Below are 20,878 nucleotides of genomic sequence, written 5' to 3' on the forward strand. Positions count from 1 at the left end.
CTTAAAGATATCTAATGCTTCATTTTTGTTGTGAAACATGTAGAGATACATGTATCGTGAATAATCATCTATGAAAGAGATGAAGTCTTTCTGACCATGAGAGTCCATGTTTAGACTACATATATCAGTATATATGATCTCTAATATGGCAGAACTCCTAGTAGCACATTTCTTTGACTTGTTGGTCTGCTTTTCTTTAATGCAATCCACACAAGTCTCAAAGTCAGTAAAATCTAGAGTACTAAGCACCCCATCATTTACCAACCTTTTAATTCTATCTATGGAGATATGACCTAATCGTTGGTGCCATAATGTAGAGGAATTCTCATTTACAACATATCTCTTAATGCCAATTTGGACATGTAATGAATTATAAGTGATATCATTTTGTAAGAATATATGATAAAGATCATCAGACAAAATACCATTCCCAACACAATCAGATTTATAAGTCAAACTGAAAAATGTTTCTGAAAAATGAAAAGAATATCCAAAAGGTATAAGTTTAGAAACTGAAATCAAGTTTCGTGAGAAACTTGGAACATAAAAGGTCATTTGCAATTCTAAAACAAAACCACTATCTAAAGTTAAATAAAATGTCCCTAATGCTTCCACATCTGAGCCCATCTTGTTTCTGGATAAGATGAATTGGTTACTACTCACTGGCTTCCTTAGGTTTAGCATACCTTGCAAGGAATTTGAAATGTGGACTGTAGATCCAGAATCAATCCACCATGTGTTGGTATTTACATTAACCATATTAGATTCATAACAAACTAATGAGGTAAGGTTACCTTTCTTCTCAAGCCATTTCTGGAATTTCAAACATTTCTTCTCCACGTGTCCTTTCTCTTTACAAAAGAAACATTTTTTGTCTTCCTTAATGTCAGTTTTGGGAGAAATTTGATGCTTCCCTTTCTGATTGGCTTGAGATTTTCCTTTATTTCCTTTCTTTTGCGTTACTAGCATGACACTTTTTCCTTACTCCATCATTAACCTTCCTTCATCTTGAACACACATGGTCATCAATTCATTGATAGACCACTTATCCTTATGTGTCTTGTAAGAGATTTTGAAAGGTCCATACTGAGGTGGAAGAGTGTTAAGGATAAAGTGCACCAAGAAGGATTCAGACATTTCTACCTCGAGCTTCTTCAATTGAACCACTATGTTTCTCATTTCCATGATGTGTTCGCATACATCTTTTATACCGGTGAGCTTCAGGAATGTGAACTTCATAATTAGGGTGTTCGCCAAGGCTTTATTTGAAGTGACGAATTGCTCATCAATAGCCTTTAGCAATTCACGGACTCTCTTGTGTTGCTCGATTGAAACACGTATACCAGCACTAATTTTAGACTTAATATACATCATGCTGAGGCGATTATATTTCTCCCAGCATTCGTACAGTAGAATTTGATCAGGTGTGTTGGTATCAGTGATCTTAGGTGGTTCATATTTCTTGATGACATAGTTTATGTTCATGCACCCTAATTGAAGAAGAACTCTCTCCTTCCATAACTTAAAGTTATCTCCCTTGAGTTCGGGAACCTTACAACGAATATCAGAAATGCTAGATAAAATTGCACAAAAAATTACAAGCTTATTAATATTTGAGGCTTTAAATAAATTCATGTTTTACCAATGTAAAACACACTTAAAAATGAATCTAATTTTATTAAAAATTGTTTGTGGGCTAAATCTCTAATTCAATCAGATTCATTATCTTTATGATAAATTTTATCAAAACTATTTTTACTGAATTCATAATTTTAATATTTATTATGATTATAGTTTGATATTATCTATCTTTAAGCTTTATGATAAACCATTAAATTAATTCTTCCTAACTCCTATGGGTAAATTAGGAAAAACTAATTTTATTATTTTATCATAATTAATTATATAAACATAATGAAATCCATGTGGGGTAAAATCGTTTTATTTATATAATTAATTACAATTAATGTCCCTTATGTGATCTTTATCCACTTAATATATAATTTTATATAATTAAAGATGGTGTAGCTATTCCTTAATTATTTAAAATTATATGATTGATTAGATATTAAAACTATATGTTATAACTATAATTTATCTAGTACAATTTAAGCAACATTGCATGCAAATAAAGCTATAAATTTATACATATAATAACTTATACTAACATAATATTATTAGCATGAATGATACATACATACAAATTAGCACAAATAACCATATTTGCATGTATATATTTAAAAAAAAAAACACATAATAATTTATTTTATTTTTTTTAAAAGGTGGATTTTAGATTGTGATTGGACGCCCAATCCCATACAGTAACACAATCCAAGTCCATTGAGGCTAGATACCAAAGTCCATGGCCAATAATATTATTGCAAAACTATTACCTCCAGCCATTAGTGTTTGATTTTATGATACTCATTATTTGCTGCAAGTCTTGTGATTGCGTGCCTAGCTGGTGTACCTTGAGTTTGGTCCTCAGACAAGAGTAATCAACAAAATTTATAATCTATATCACCATGCACTAGGATAGCCTTAGCTAATATAGCATAGTGGCTCTAGGATCGTTCGCTATGAAGAGTTTTCAACTTACTATTAACATTAATTCAAAGTTGAATTGATGGTTTTTCATTTCAAGGTTAGCTTTAAGAGAAAACATGAACTTTGGTTGAAAAATGATTTGTTTTAAACTAACTAAAAAGAAAGTAATGGGAATTACTTATGAAGAAAAGCATTCCTTGGAGTTTTAGGATCACTAGGATCAGGCTCCTCATGCAAAAACAGAGCTTCGGTCACTTGAATCTTTTCCTCGCATTAGAGAATTAACATATAGTTAATTCTCTAACCGGTGTTGTACAAATGCTTCCCTTTTATGGACTTCAGCACTAATTCCCTCTCACTGATGCATCTTGCAATGACTCGTGCCTCTCACCTAGCATTTGTCATTCAAGGTGATCATTAACCTTGGACTTCCCTTCTCAAGCTCGTAAGAGATAACTAATGGATGTCTCATTAGAGTTCAAAAGCTTACCAAGTGTTGGCAATTCTAGAAAATTCTACCTTCAAGTCACCTCCCAAAGGCTTGCAAGAGGTAAACTAGTACATCTCAATGGACGGAGATCACTTGCCTTACCAAATGTTGGCCCAGGTGAATTGAAGGCGTTTTAAGTTAACTAAAAACATAGAAACCATAAACGGGTCACACTTTCTCTTCATTAATAGCTGAAACAACAAAACTACTAATTCTTGCACACGGGACCTTACCCGGCTACCTTAGCTCCAAGAAACAAAAAGTCTAGCCACTCATTCTCTGAGGAAACATCCTTAGAGCTTGTTTGGCTAGTAAGAAAAATATAATCAAATTGAGTAGGTAAGGCAGAGCAAAGCTCTGTATTTTACTTCATTTCAAAACTATAAAAAAATTTGTCTTTGAGAACAAGCTCCCGAGATGTTTGTGTAATGAAAATTACAAATAATATATATGAGGTTATTCACCCTTTGTTCTTACTTAATAACTAAGGAATCCTATGATTGGTGAATTATAAGGAGAAAATGGGGATTTAAACATCAAATATCTAAAGAAAAAAAAATCTAAAAGTGTCGGTCGCAAATATTTGGAAGCACTCAGGAGGATTTCGCAGGCATGCAAGATGGCTGCGAAATTTCGCAAGCTGAAGGTCACCATTTCGCAGCCAAAGGCTGATTTCGCAGCCTGCGAAATTGGCTTTCAGCTTGGTGTGATCGGCTTCCAATGGCTCTAACTTCTTCATTTCAACTCCGATTCGCGCACCATTTGAAGCGTTGGATTGATGACTTCCCGAGCTTCAAAACGACATATAGTATGCATGAAATGAGCTCCAGGAAGTGCTTCAAAAGTTGCTTTCCTCTTGAATTCTTCATGTTAGATTTCTCTCTTTGCTTTCCCTCCTTGCATTCATGATTTGCTTATGGCAAAGGACTATAAAGCTTCAAATATTAGGTTCTTCATGTTAATGATCTTCCAATTGCTTTGCCATGGATTCCATAGAACTCTCCTCAATCTTGGATTGCTTTGGTGATCAAAATACTATCAAAAACACCAAAACTTACACAATTTGATTAGAAACGATTGCAAAGGTACTTAATATGCTAATTGAGTTAAAAGGTAATAACTACTACTCAAAAGTGTTTAAGTTATTACAAGCTACAAAATAAAACTTTTTGAGTAGTAATCATCTTGGCTCTTCCAAACTCTGATCTTTCACGGAAGACGGTGTTATATTGAAGATGATAATAACTGAGAGTTGAGTTCAGGGACCAAAATAATATATTTAGAGTTGTGGCTTCCCATCAAAACCACGTCGTTGCCTTTGCCACCATTTCGGAGCGATTGTGGGTCATGTTCATAGACTTTAGGGAATGTGGAAGATGTGTGGAGGACTTGGTCAGAGGTGGAGGACTTGGTCAGAGGTGTTGGACCACTTCAGAGGTGTTGTGGGCGTGTAACAGAAATAACAATGGGATCTTTGTTTACGGAGAAAAAAATTTCTCAACTTTTACTATGAAATGTTTATTTCAAATAATAATAAAGAATATATCTAAAATAAAGAGAAACATTTACGTTCAAAAGTTTAGTTGTCAATTATTGTTGATGACATAACAAGTAAAAGAGATATTTTAGGGAATAATTATATTACTTATTAAAACATGTATCTATTTTAAATTATTTTTAAATAAATGAAGATAAAACTATTTTTTTTTAAATTATGTTCTATTTTTCATATTAGTAAGTCAAAATTCACTTTTCCCTTAAAAAAAACATAAAATATTTAAAATACCAAATAGATTATATTTGAAGGAGAGAAAAAAACCAAAAAAACATAATTTTAAGAGGAAAATACATAAAAATAAAAACATAATTTTAATTAAAGTATGTGATCTAGGATAAACTCTAATCCATTGATTTAAGTAGAATACTGGAAAACAAGAATGCAAAAAACAAGCAAAAAAGTGAAATCTTATTGAAAAGAAAAATAACTGCTTCTCTCAATCCTCTTCAAACAAACCAATCCCATCTAAAATTGGAAAATTAAAATAAAGGAAATAAACTTAATTCCTATCCACATGCATTGCATCTTCTTCTATTTTAGGAAATGAAAATTATTAAAATGCATATTAAAAAATAATGAGAATTTAGAAAAAAATTTTAAAAATGAAAAATAGGAAAAAAAAAAACTAAAATTGGAAGGATAATATAAAATTTGTTTACTTGAGTGGCTTTGACATTAATTGATTAATGTTCTAATTCTTCCATGAGAAAGAACACTATAAATAGATTAATGAGATAAAAAGGATGATATGAGAAATCAGATACAACAAATGGATCAAATGGTTAGTTAAGTAATTTTAATAGGAAAACGGTTATAAAAATAAGAAAAATAAAAATAAAAATTCTGCAAATTAATTAATAATCTGAGAGATAAATCACATTAAATAATTTGAATTAATGCTTAGAATTTCTTCATCAAGTCTATGTTTGGTTTGAGGAAAAAAAAATCCTCTTGCTTATTTCTTGAAGTTTGTTATTCGTACTAATGAATTTCTTGGGAAGATTCAGTACAACAAATAAAGGGATTTTGTGTACATAAAAATAAATTTTACATTACTATAAATAAATTTTTCTTCGAAAAGAATGATTTAATGATGATTTAACCATTTTTTTTTCCTCATAAACTAAGTGGGGATTTATGCCATTTATTTTGAATTGTGGCAATAATTGTGAATCACCTTAAATAAATTGAATTAATTGTTGATAAACAATGGGACGTGAAGTTCAATTTTCACCGTACGTCTAAATTGGTGAGCTATTTCACACTTGTAATTCCATTGCATTTAAACCTTTTTCTAGTGTAAAGTGGGTCGTGTCGTGGGAAATATGGGCCTAGCTTAAAAATACAACTTAGAGTTTGACAATGCTATCATAACATAAAGAAAAAGAAATTCCACATAATAATAAAACATAAAAAAAATTTTAAAAATTCTTGTACGTGAAATCTAAATCTATGCAAGCATGAGATATATGAAAATTAAACTTTGATTTATAAATCTCCTTAATACGTCAACAAAGGAGGTTCCATCCACATCTAACTTCTACTCTCCTCCAAACTCTAGCTTTTCTCAAGGCAGGGCTCATAATATATTTGTTGATTCTAAGAAAACTTAGACTTCTCTCTCATACCTATCGACCTGTAGACAATAAAACTGCGTTTGGATGTGTGCAAAGAGAAATAGTGTTGATGCTAAGCCAACTGGAATTAGATCCGTTTAGCTTCGTTGAAGTCAGATGAACTTCTTTCTTACTTCGTGTCTCTTGAAGAGTCTGTCCAGTTGTATTGTAGTCAGACGGGCTTCTTTCCTACATAAAATGATGTCCGAACAGGTGTTCCAGACACGTCCTTCCAAAGTTTAAGTCAGACAAGAGTAGTTCTAACTATTCTATGGAAAGAGTGAGCGTATATGCGTGAGTGTACCTTGTTTGTGCTTTTTGGAAGGTCTATATAGGTCTGATGACACCGCCATTGTAGTGTCGACAATGCATTCTAACCTTTTCTGTAACGATGATTGTCCTTAGGGTGGCTAGACAATCATCTTAGTTAAGGGCGGCTGGTAGGTTCCATTTGCTAACATGCCAAGATCTCGGATCGTGCAACTGTCTGTCCATTTAGTTTATCAAATGTTTGGGATTATGTGCAGCAATTAGTTGACGTAGACTTGTGGGCTAAATGGAGTCTCGTCAGCCACTCGGATGTTAGGCGTGATGGATCATGCCAAAAGTCTTTAAAGGCGTGACTGGACAAATTTTCCCGTCTGAGAGTCCACGTTGTCGATTCCGTCTAGCCTGATGGGAGAAATGAGCTCTTTCACTTTTGATACTAGACGAAACTTATCTTGGCCTGGACGGAATGATCCCAGATGGGTTACACACTCGTCTTAGATGACCAATGGGTCTTGAGCTTGAAAGAGACATGTGGAAGGGAACCCCCACAAATAGTACACCCTGTTTGCAACCATCTTTGTTTGCTGTCCTACTAAAACTCCAAACGAAGGCTTCCCAACAAATATTACTCCACCTTCCAAGCTTTCCATCTTTCTCCAAGCCCCATCCAATCAATCATACTTGAATATCTTGCATTCTCGCACCATATCAACCTCTAATTCCATAAGAGGTACTACATGTAGATGTCCACCATATGCAACAAAGTACCATGTCCCTATAACAAAATCCCAGACATTGATCCCGTCATCGATCAAAGGGTTTTTCATTAGATAGCAACTTTCACTCTTGGGTAGCAATATGGAAGGCTGACAACCCTCCTCCTGCATTATAACAGTAAACACCCCCCGCCATGTAGGCCATGGCATGAGCAAGAGGAGTATTATGAGTCTTGGAGTATGTGCTAATGAACACATATTGCTCCCATTTATGTACTTTCTTTTTGCATAGTGTGCTTAGCTAATTAAGGGCGTTTGTAAAGCTTTGTTCAAAATGCTTATTTTCAAGCACCTAATGAGTGAGAATGCCCTTGACCCTCCAATTTTTTTACTTTAATCCTTGAAATACTGCAAGATATATTAAGTCAGTCAACTTCTCTAATCTAAGCAGCCATATGACAATCATGTTGTGGCAACTCCAATATAGGCAGCGATATGATATCTTTAGTGAAATGATCATAGACATAATACTAATAGACATGATACAAAGTATAATTAAAAACTTCTCTAATCATTTCGGAGAAAAGCACCCACCCGCATCTTGAAGCACAAGCTGTTGCACGGGACAACAGGCTTCCTGCTGTTGTCCACCCCCTTTCATCGTCCCACCCTCTTTCTTCTTCCATAATGTAAGGCAGCTTGCGACAAGGTTCAAAGAAAGAGCATATGGTATGATGAGGTGAAAAGCAACAATACATTATCCATGGTAATGTTGGGATATGTGCCCATAAACAAATGAGATGTTTTTTATTTTGCTGATTATTAATATTTTTTTAAGGAATTATTTCAATATTATTGTTGCATGCATGTTATAGATGCTTTATAAATATTGAAAACCCTAGATTATTTAATTGTAACTTTAAATATTGTATATAAGTGTTATATACAAGAGGATAATATTTAAAGTAAAATAATCTAATATGTTCGTAATTAAAAATTAAAGTTGGGATCTTTAATTTAAAATTACTAGCGCGGTTCATTAAATTCTGAATGAAATGATCTTATCCGGATTGTTAATAATGAGATTATTGGAATGAAAGCGCTTTATATAATTTGATTATATAGGACTGGAACATGATTAATTATGAATCTCTGATAAATTCCGTTATAATATAGAGCATTCAATATTAATCAATGATGGTCATATATGCATTGATCTTAATTCTGAGTGATTAATAGACTCCTATTTATTCTATTGTATTTTTTGACATACCGGGTAATGACACAAATACATAGTGTCAAATTCTTGGTGTATTGGAAGTATAATAAAATAAATAGCCGGGAATATTAATATACAAGATGAAATCCATTCCTTCGTTAAGAAGTCAGATGGACGGTTCCCATAAGTATTGGTTCGGGCCTTGAATGATAAGAGCGCTCAATTTATGATTAGACCATAAATATATTATTCATTAGAGAACCAATGGCACTTAAGGAAAAAGATATAATTAAAGAGGTTAACGGAAAAACCTATCTTTAATTATGAACCGTTTATGGAGGATTGACTCATATGTAGTGACTATATCAATGGGCAATTCAAATCCTTTGAATATATTTAATTTTATAATTTTAAGAGTGCAATTCCAAATTTTTAGTGGAGTAATTTTGGAATTAATAATTTTGATTTTTTAATTAAGTTGTTAATTAATTGTCAAAATTATTGGAGCTTAAAATTATAATGTCCATAGTTCCTCTCAACGACTCCATTAAAATTATATGAACATTTTTTTTATGTTGGGTTGATTTTATTAGTTTGGAATTTTGAATTCTAAATTAATTTCACACAATCTTGATTTGATTTATTTATTTTATAATTTGATTATTTAAAATATTTTTTGATACAATGTGGTGAAGACCACACTTACTTGTATTCCCTAAGAAACACCTTTTGAGTGGGGATCATGGGGAGAGATATTCTCTCCCATGTTTTTTCAAAATTCAAAGAAACACTTTTTAAGTGGGGATCATGGGAAGAGATATTCTCTCCCATGTTTTTCAAAATTCAAAATATGTCAGTTATTTTTTTCTTTGTGGTATTAAAAAGTTTTTTTTTCTCAATGTTTCTCGGATGATGGGATGAGAATACAAGTTTTCAATATATATTAAGTTGTGTGAGAAAAACCCAAGGATGAAAAACGCCCACTCGTTTTGAGTTCATCATAATTTGGAGAACGTTAGAGAAAGATCCATGGTGCTTTAGAGGATTTGGAATTCTAAGATCTTTTTGGTGAAGTTCAAATTTATCAGCCTAATCGCAAGGTACAATTCTAATTTACCTATATTTGTTATTTCATTAAATTAATACAAGTATTGATCATTGAGAAAAAATTTTGAGAGAATTTTTCTGGCTTCCGTTTTTTCTTTTATTTATCTGGTTTCAAAACCAACAGGTAATTTATCAATGAGTGGAATGTCATGAATGGGTGATGCTAGCCAATTATTGCAAAATGCATGGAGGTGGATTTGATCCACCAGGTATAATCATTCCACTACTAGTCTTAGTAGATCTTTAGGAAGATTTGACCATGGACGCCAACTTCTCTTTCTCTTTCTACTTTTATCAACGATGAGAATGGAGTGAGAAGCCATGCCTGCCCGTGCATAGACTTTCTTGTTCAGATATATAATGAGGAATGAGGATGATTAAAGGAGAGGAAAAGTGAGATTTGATTCATTAATATGAAAATATATAGAATATTAGTGAATCAAATCCCATTTTTTCTTAAAGGAGGATTGCAATTCATTTCCTAAACTACACTCACCACCAATTTTCTTTTTTAGAAAACAATTACAAGTCTTTCCATAAAGGAAGTCCAACTACACCAATAGTACGCCTATCTAGGGAAATAAGAAGGTGAGTTCCTTCATTAAAAAGAATCATATTGCAGGACTACACGATAGGTTAATCAAAAGAAATTGTTTTATAGTATATATAAAATTCTTATTGGAATTCCTTTGTTAAGTTTATATTTGATTGAAAAAAATTAATATATATATATATATATATATATATATATATATATATATATATATATATATATATATCCCCTAATATAAATTTAATTTAAATTATTATGTAGAAAACAATTTATAAAAGTTTTTAAAATTTAAAATAATAAAATTAAATCTTTATAAATCTCTTGTTACTTTTTGGAGTGTTATATTTCTTCCAACCCAATGAACTTTACCTGATTTTTAAAATTCATATAAAAAAATAATTTCTTTGGAAATGATAGAAATATGAAATGATGTAATTTGATATGCATCATTATTAAAAATTAATTTTACAATATGAAGGGATATGATACATTGTTTATTAAAAATTAATAAATAAAATTAATTTTCAAAAATTAAATTATTGATTATCAATGTTTTTAGAAGTAAATATAGAACTTTCATAAATATATAATTTATATATTATTAAAATTACAAATAATTATAAGAAAATAAAAATGATAAATTCTATGAAAATTTCAACAACTTTCACCTATTCGTTGAATTTTTTCACAATTTCTTTCATAATTAAACTTTAAAGTATATAGTAATGGAATATAAATTAAATTTGTTTTAATAATGATTTAATTATATATATAAAAAAAAGATCTAGTTTGAAAATAAGGTAAGATGATTATCAAAAAAAAAATCATAAAACTTTGTGAAGTACCTCACTATTTTACATTAAGAGATTATTCAATAGATATTGAATTAACTAATTTTCGCACCAAATGTGTTATATATGTATTTAACAGGTGAAAATCATTAAATTATCCCTTTTTAATATTTAGAGTTCATTTGATAATGATTTTAGGAAATACTTCTATCATTTCTAACATTTAAAAGTTTTTTATCATTTAAGTGTTAAAAAGTTAAAAAATATGTGCCAAACACACTCTTAATCCTCTTACTTAATGTTATAAAATAATGAATAAAAAATATTTCAACTATAACAATCTATTTAATTTGAAGAAATATTTTATTTAAAGAAATTAAACTTGTTTTGAGTTATGTTTTCTTCTTGAAATAAATGTACAAACAAAACTAAAAAAGATTGGGGCTAAAATACGATAATTAAAAAGGGAAAAACATTTGATTCAAGAAAATTAAAATTTTCAAAATTATAGATTAAAGGATGTGATTTTATGTTCACTTTTGAATTAAACTAATATGAAAATAAGCACCCATTATAGAAAATATCTAGGTGGGACTCGGATAAAATGTGGTGATTACTTATACAAATAAAAGAGTCAAAGAATCAAAAGAAGAAAAAGATGATGAGCAGTAGAATGGTGTGTGTGAGATGAGCATCAGGGTGCATAGCTTCATGGCTTGTGAAGCTTTTTCTCCAATGTGGTTATTGTTAAAGCCTCTCTTCGTGATCCAAGTTTGTATCACTCTCGCCTCTCTTTATGGGCACCAATGGAAATCTCTAGAACCCACAAAGGTTCCCCACTATCTTAGAATTCTCTAGAAGACTCTATATAAAAGTTATGTACAAATATTTACAAGACATGTCTGGAAGTCTCTAGAATATCCCATAGGCTTCCATTATCTTCCACCCTTGGTGTAGAGATGTGTAGACATCTCTAACTCTCTTTAGAACCTTCCACACTCTTTCACTAGTGTAGATGACTCCAAGGTTCCAAAAGCTTCTAGCTCACTTATATAGGCCTTGGGAAAGGTCATTTGAGCAGGTTGTGACATTGTGCCAAAATCTCTAGTGGCTTTGACTTACAGGTGAGATCCTAAAGTGATCATATATTTCTTATGGATTGAGTCACTGTTAATAGAGGTTGGCGGTAATAGGTATTCTCAATAGAGGCACCATGATATCTCATAGAGTTTGTAATAGTGTGTCCCCTTGGTGAATATAAGGAAGTGTGTTCAAGTGAACTCCATAGTAGTCCCTTAAGTGGACCTTGATATAAACTCTTTGTGAAGGATGGTAGAAATAATCTTGAGAGGTTGATAGAATTCACCTTGTTAAATTTTGGAAGTCAGATCATGAGGATACTGCAAACAATGGATAGTAGGTTACAAACCTAAGTTTTATCTCGTTGTAATATACATAGGGGTATTGAAGTGTAGTTGATTTTTTGTAGTGAGATGATGAGTCAACATCATAATTGGATTTCAAGGGAGCCAGTATTATCCTATGGGCCCTAGTGGTTCCTATTTGAGCTTATATGATTTGACAGCAAGGTTTATAAAGATTTGATTGGTTCTTAGTTCACTTATGTCCATAAAAGCATTTTAGTAAATACACAAGATTATACATGAGCTATTGAATAATCCCTTTGTATTGGACTTATTGATTAATTACAGTTCTATTAGGCTAATTAATTAATTAAGATCATTTTTGGGTTAGATTAAGTGACTCAAGCCTTTGGTGGGTTCAAGTCACTAAAGCCCAGTGGAAAACCTATAAATATCCCCTTAGGGGTAAAGGCTTCAAACTTTTGTCTCTTCCAATTGTTGGGATTGAGCCCTAGAAACCATGACATAATGTAACATATTGGGATTCATTTATAAAATTATTTAATCACGTTTCTTAGTTTCCCTTTATCCCATATGCATTAATTGGTTATTTGAGCAAACACACACACATCACTTGCATTGCACATAACTTGGATGCATTAGGAGTAGTATAGAAGATCTAAGTCATATGTTCCTTGTAGAGTGATGAGTAATCCACAGTCGATTTATGAATTTGTGTAATCCATTAGAGATTGTAGTGGATTACCTACTAATTGAAAAGATGATTTTTTTTTGTCATCTACATGGTTATCCCATAGTGAGTACACTAATGTACGTAATTTACACTAGACCAAACCTATAGTGAATCAAAATATAAGGCTATTAGTTGTTATCAAGGTATATGAGCTCAAATGGGGACCACTAAGACCCATCCGACAATACCAGCTCATCAGAATCCAAATTTGAAGTTGATTCAATATCCCATTACAGATAATCAACTACACTCCAACACCCTCTATAAATAATAACGAGACCAAGCTTGAGTCTGTGACTTCCTATCCACAACATACGAACTCCCCATGAACTAGTATCTGTAATCTAACAAAGTAGTGTTATCATCTATCAAGATTACCTCTTCAATCCTTGAGTTATAGATCATACTTATTATGTGATCAATTGACATACTCTACCTCAAAAAATCATAAGTGAAATGTTATGACCATAATCTTTTAGATAACATGTCATTTGGATCACCTAAAGGGATACACTGTCTTAATACCATAAGATATCATAGTGTCTTTATTAAGAATATCTATTTCCACCAACCTCTATCAATAGTGACACATCCATAGGGATATATGGCCACTTTAGGGTCTCACCCATAGATCGAATTCTCCTATTAATTTTGGCACAAGTTAATACCCTCTCAAGGTTTAGAGTTCATGTAGTATAATAACTTGGTGAATCATGATAACTGATAGTCTTATGTCATGACTCATCGTAGGTCTTATCTAGTGTGCATCAGATACACTAGTGCACTCACCATAGGAAAACTATTTTGATGACCAAAACAAGTTATCTCTTCAATTAAGAGGTAATGCATTACAATCTATGCATCATTTTACAAAGAACTTATGACTTAGATCTTCCGTTTAACTCCTAATTCACCTTTTATAGGCTTTCCAAGCAATTGAGATGAAGATAGGGAGTTGAGAAAGTTGAGAGAATGGAAGATAGGGATAATGAAAAAAAAAAAAAAGATAAAAAGAAATAAATAGATTTCTTTCTTGCTCGGAATGCATCTTAAACAAAAAATGGGAAACCTTAATTAACATTTATTATAATAATGTAGTGGCATTCACCACTACATTTATAACACTTCCCCTTGAATGTCCACCACACTAGAAAAATATGTCTCATTAAAACCTTGCTAGTAAAAAACCTTATGGGAAAAACTTAGTGAAGGAAAAAAAAGTACAATATTCTAAAATTCTTTAAGCTGCTCTTAGTCTATTAGGACTGCCTCATTAAAAACCTTGTCAGTAAAACTCACTGGGATAAGACATGGACGAAGGGAAAAAAGTATACTACACTAACACCCTTTTACAACCATACTTCCCTTAATGTCGATATTCTTAAGTTGACGCATTTCCAATCTTGCATATTAACTTCTTGAATGTTGAGTTTGATAATGACTTTGTGAATAAATCTACTAGATTATCACTTGAGCATATATTTTTTAACATCAATTTCACCACTCTTTTGGACTTCATGCGTATAAAAGAATTTTGGTAAAATGTGTTTAGTTCTATCTCATTTAATATAACCATTTTTTATCTGTTCAATGCATGTAACATTATCTTCAAATAATATTGTAGGGTCACCTTTGATATAAGAAAGTCCACATGATTTTTTAATATGTTGGATCATAAATCTTAACTATATACATTCACGACTTGCTTCATGAATTGCAAGTATTTTTTAATGATTGGATGATTGACCACCATTGTTTCTTTGACAAATCTCCACAAAATAGAAGTATCATTGTAATTAAACACATATCTTATTTGTGACCTAGATTTATGTGGATCTGAAAGGTATCTTGCATCTACATATCTAAGAAATTGTTGTTGTTTTGATTTCCTTAAGTAAAATAGACTCATATCAGTAGTTCCACAGAGATAGCGTAATATATGTTTGATACCATTCAATATCTTTGAGTTGGAGTGGAACTATATCTTATTAATAAATTGACAGGAAAAACAATGTTTGGACGTGTACAATTGACAAGATACATAAGTACATCAATAGCATTAAAATATAATACTTTAGGACTAAGTAATTCTTCACTTTTTTTGCAAAGACGAAATGTGTCATTCTTCACTTTAAGTGATCGAACAACTATTGGAGAACCTAAGGGATGTGCTATATCCATATAAAAACACTTCAAAATTTTCTTAATGTATGTTGATTGATGTACTAATACTTCATTTGGAAAATGTTTGATCTACAAGCTGAGACAAAATTTTGTTTTTTCAAGATCTTTCATTTTAAATTCCTTTTTTAAATAATTTGTTGTTCTTGTAAGCTTTTTAGGATTTCCAACAAGATTTAATTCATCAACATACATTGCAATAATTGCAAATTTGGTTTTTGATTTCTTAATAAAAATGCATAGACATATAGGGTTATTCACATACCCTTCTTTTAGAAAGTATTCAATGGGACCATTGTACCACATGTATCCTGATTGTTTTAATCCTTACAAGGATCGTTGTAACTTGATTAAGTGTGTGTTACAAGGCTTTGTACTATTTGCTTCAGGTCATTTAAATCCTTCAGGGATTTTCATGTATATATCATTATCCATGAATCTATATAAATATGTTGTAATAACATCCATGAGATGCATATTCAGTCATTCTGAGATTGCCAAACTAATTAAGAAATGAAATGTGATTGCGTCCATGATGGGAGAATATGTTTCCTCATAATCAATATCAGGTCTCTACGAGAAACCTTATGCTACTAATCGCGTTTTGATTCGTTCCCAATTGGTATACCTTTTGATTCAGTCCTTAGATGGGAGTTATCAACAAAATTTATAAACTTAATTCACCATATATTAGGATAGCATAGCTAGCATAGTATAGTGGTTCTAAAATCGTCCACAGGGATGGGTTTTCATTTCACACATGATATTAGTTTAAAGAATTGGATTGGTGTTTTTTTCTTTTTTTAAGTTAGCTTTAAAAGAAAACATAATGACGGTTGAAAAGGGTTTGGTTTTAAGCTAACCAAAAGTAGTAACTGAGTTTAATTACAAGGAAAAGGTTTCTTGGAGTTTCAGGTCACTAGGTTCAAGTTCCTTATACAAAATGGGAGATTCCGAATCTTTTCCTCGCATTGGGTATTTAACCTATAGTTATTTCCCGAACCGGTGTGTTACAGTTGTTTCCCATTAATGGTTTCAAACACTAAATCCCTCTCACTGATGCATCTTGCAATGGTTCATACCTCTCATCTAGTATTGGTCATTCAAGGTGATCCTTAATCTTGGATTATCCTTCAAAAGCTCGTAGGAGATAACTAATGGATGTTTCTAGGGAGTCCAAAAGCTTACCAAGTGTTGGCTATTCTAGGTAACCCTACCTTTAAACCACCTCCCAGAGGCTCGCAAGAGATAACTAATGGATCTTTATGGATTGAGTCCGAAAAGCTTACCAAGTGTTGGCCTAGGTGATTATAAGGGATTTTAAGTTAACTAAAAAGATAAAAACCATTAACGCGTCACAACTTTCTCTTCATTAAAAACTGAAACAAGGAAAACTCCCACCTTTGTATCCAAATCCTTTACCTATCTTCCTTCAATCTAAGAAACAAAAATCCTAACCACTTATCCTCTGAAGCCTCAAATGATGTTTGGCTAGAAAGAAAATGGAAACAAAAATTCGAAGAAAAGATAGAGCAAGTGTTCTGTAGATATATTTCTTACTACGATCCTTCTCTCCTCTTTACAAGATATCAGAGATATATAGAAGATATTTTATAAGAAATATCTAGAGAGATATTCTTAACCTCCCTTTAGATATCCTAAATATCCCAAAAATATCTTTAGCTTATTACAAGGAGAAAATAGGTAATTACACAAAATATCTTGAGAGAAAAATCTAACTGAGTCGGTGCGAAAATATCTGAAGATTACACAGGAAGATTTTGCAAGGTTGCGAAAATTTCGCAATGCTAAAAAGGGGTTTTCGGAATTCTTCAATTTCGCAAGGGGTAGATGGGCTTGCGAAAATTTCGCAAGGCTGAAAAAGGGTTGCGAAATTCATTTTCAACTTGGTGCAGTTGTCTTCAAATGGCTATAACTTCTTCATTTCAACTCCGATTTGCACACCGTTTAAAAAGTTGGACTCCTGACTTCCCGAGCTTCGAAAAGATATATAGTATGTATATAATGAACTCCAGAAAGTGCTCTAAATTTGTCTTGAAGTTGCTCCACTTTTGAATTTCGCATAGCATGCGAAATTGCTTCATGTTGGATTTCTCTCTCTATTTTTCTTCCTTGCATCTCTTGATTGGCTTGGAAACCTATTGCCAAGGGTTGCAAAAAATTCTCCCTCATTCTTGGCTTGCTTCAATGATCAAAAAGCTACCAAAAACACCAAAACTAGCCAAAAACTGATTAGTAACACTTGCAAGGGTCCTTAATGTGCCAATTGAGTTAAAAGGTAATAAATACTACTCAAAAGTGTTTAAAAGAGTTTATAACAAGCTATAAAAGTGAAATTTTTGAGTAGTAATCACGTTTATATCTTATGATCTTATTATTCTCATTGCATTTTCGTACAAATACCCATTTATACCCAACAGATTTTACATCTTCAAGCGTTTGGACTACAGGTCCAAAAACTTCTCATTTTTTTAATGAGTTTAACTATACCTGCATAGCTTCTTTTCATTTTGGTCAATCATTTCTATGTCAGCATTCTTCCACATTTTGTGGTTAAAAATCTCCATTATTTCTTATGATATCAAAAGCCACTTGGAAAGAGAAAATATCGTTAATAACAAAATTATTTTGATCCTATTTTTTCTCCCATGTAAACATAATTTACTGAGATCTCATAATTTTCAAGTTCTTGTGCCTCTTTAGGGGCAATTTGTTCAATATGTGCCTTTTTAGGAGCTTTTTGTTCAATATGTGTCTCTTCAAGGGTTTTCTGCTTTATTTGTGCCCTTTGGTGGCTATAGATTTATCAATTTTAGACTGATCAATCATTTTGATGCCTCTTTCTAAAGTGCCAAGTTTTCCTTACGTTTTCATTTTTCGAAGAGTTACATCATTTGAGTCGACAGGTCTATCACACTTCAGGCGTATCTTAGATTCATTTGTTAACCATCCTACAAGGACATCAATCCATGTTGAAGTATTTGCAACCAAGATATGTGACTTTATCACTTTCTTTTTATTAATGAATGCATCTGGTAATTGGTTTGCAAGATTTTACAAATGAATGATCCTTTGAACTTTTAATTCACATTGATTCATACGATGATCAAGATGAGACATAATAGATGCATTTGGAATCGACTTTTCTCCCCATGATGATGGAGAAATACTCTCATTAAAATAATAATCCGCAAAGCGGGCTATAAAAACATTGTCTATCAAGGGTTCAAGATATCTTATGATAGATGAAAAATCAAAATCTACATAAATCCCATGTCGTCGTTGGAGACCCATTTTAATGTGTTATGTAGGTGCAATTGGTACATATATTGCACAACCAAAGATTCGTAAGTGAGATATGTTTGGTTGTTTTTTTAGCACAGGTTGTGAAAAGAAGTATTCATGGTAAGTTATAGGTTGAATACGGACTAACGTTGCAACATGCATAATAGCATATCCCTAAGTAAAAGTAGGTAATGCGGTTTTCATTAGTAATGATCAAGCTATTAATTGAAGACGTTTGATAAATGATTTTTCTAAATCATTTTGGGTGTGGGTATGAGCAATAGGATGCTCAATATTTATCCTTACTAACATGCAGTAGTCAATGAATGTTTGAGAAGTAAATTCGTCGGTATTACCATGACGTATCACTTGGATTGGATAATTTGGAAATTGTACTTGTAATATGATCATTTGTGCAAGGAGCCTAGCAAAGGCAACATTGCATGTCAAAATGAGACAAACATGTGACCACCTAGTAAAGGCATCTATTAAGATCATAAAGTAATGAAATGGTCCACAGAGCAGATGGATAGGCCCACATATGTCCTCATGTATTCTTTCTAAAAAGACCAGTAACTCAGACATGATTTTAGTAAAAGATGGTCTAACTATCAACTTACTTCGTGAAGAGGCAACACATGAGCATTCATTGGGCAAAATAATTTCCTGGTTCTTTAGAGGATGCCCATGTGAGTGTTCTGTTATTCAAAGCACCATTGAAGACCTTGGGTGACCTAGCCTATCATGCCGAAGGATAAAAACTTTTGGGTCATTGAACTTCTGGTTCACGATAGCATATGACTTAATAGGTTTTATAGTTGTATGATACAACCTAGAAGAGAAAGTTGAGAGCTTTTCCATTATAAGTTTTTAGTCAAATATAATAGAACTAATGTAAAGATATTCTTACCTTCATTCATAGTTTCAATATGATATCAATTTCTACAGATATCTTTAAAGCTAAGTAAATTTCTTCTAGATTTGCTAGAATATAAAGCATCATTTATATGAAATGTAGTTCCATTTGGTAGTATTATGTTTGTTCTTCCAAAGCTTTAAATCAAGTTCATAGTACTAGATATGGTACTTATATTAGTTTTTATTAATGTCAATTCGACGAAGTATCTTTTATCTCAAAGAATAGTGTGTGTAGTTACACAATCTATGAGATATTCATCATCCTCATTCATCTTGAGGCCAAATAACACATGGATTTTAGATATAACTAATAAAACAAGGCATAATGTAAATAACAAAAGAAAATCATATGTAAATATAAGACATAATAATATATTATTTGATATATAAAGTAGCATCAATCAGTGTTAGTATTCTTATTATTTATTAAGTGATTAGTTTTTCCACCAAGACCTCTAAAGAAATTGATGTCATAGTAGGTTAGGTCCAATCCATCACCATCGGTAAAGTTCATCTCTATTTCTTTTCCTTTTACTTTTATTGATGCTTGGTAAAGTTCAACCAAATGTTTGGGTGTACAACATCTATAACAATTATTCTCATGGTTTTTGGGAGGTTTATCTTATATACACTTCCCATTTTCTTGTTTTGTCTCAATATTTCTCCACTTATGGTGGTGCAACGAGGCTTTCTTTTTTTGAGAATTTGAGGAATTATTACCACAAGAACCATGGTATTGAGGATTCCTTCTAAGACCATGACCACGTCCTCATTCTCATCCACGTCCATGAGTTTGAGACGATATTGCATTCACTTCAGAAAACGGTTCATATCCAGTTGGATGAGACTAATGATTTCTCATTAAAAAAAACTTATTATTTTGTTCAATAACAAGAAGACATGATATTAATTCAAGGTATTTTAGTAAATCAATGCTCTCAATATTGTTGTTGTAAGAGCACATTTGAGGCGTGAAATGTAGTAAAAGTTTTTCTAACATGTCTTCTTCTGTGATTTTTTACTCCACACAAATTTAAGTGAGAGCTAATTTTGAGCAATGTGAATTTATATTCACTAACAATTTTAAAATCTTGCAACCTCAAGTGCATCTAGTCATATCAAGCTTTTGGAAGAATCACAATTATTGGGTGGTTGTATCTTTCCTTCAAATCATTTCATAGAGTAAAATGATCATTTACCATAAGATACTCATTTTTTAAACCTTCATGGAGATGATGACGAAGGAAAATTAACGCTTTTGCGCAATCTTATAGGGATACTTGATTTCCTTCTTTGATTGTAGCTCAAAGATTCATTGCATTAAAATGTATTTCAGCATCAATGATCCAAGATAGACAATTCTTTCCTAAAATGTCAAGTGCCACAAATTCGAGTTTTGTGATATTCAACATTGTCAAAGAACTTTAGATATATGACAAAATAATATTATTATAATCAGTTACAATAAATTGATAATAGTAGTATAGT

Source organism: Vitis vinifera, chromosome 7 (genome assembly GCF_030704535.1).
Source record: "Vitis vinifera cultivar Pinot Noir 40024 chromosome 7, ASM3070453v1".
NCBI lineage: Eukaryota > Viridiplantae > Streptophyta > Magnoliopsida > Vitales > Vitaceae > Vitis > Vitis vinifera.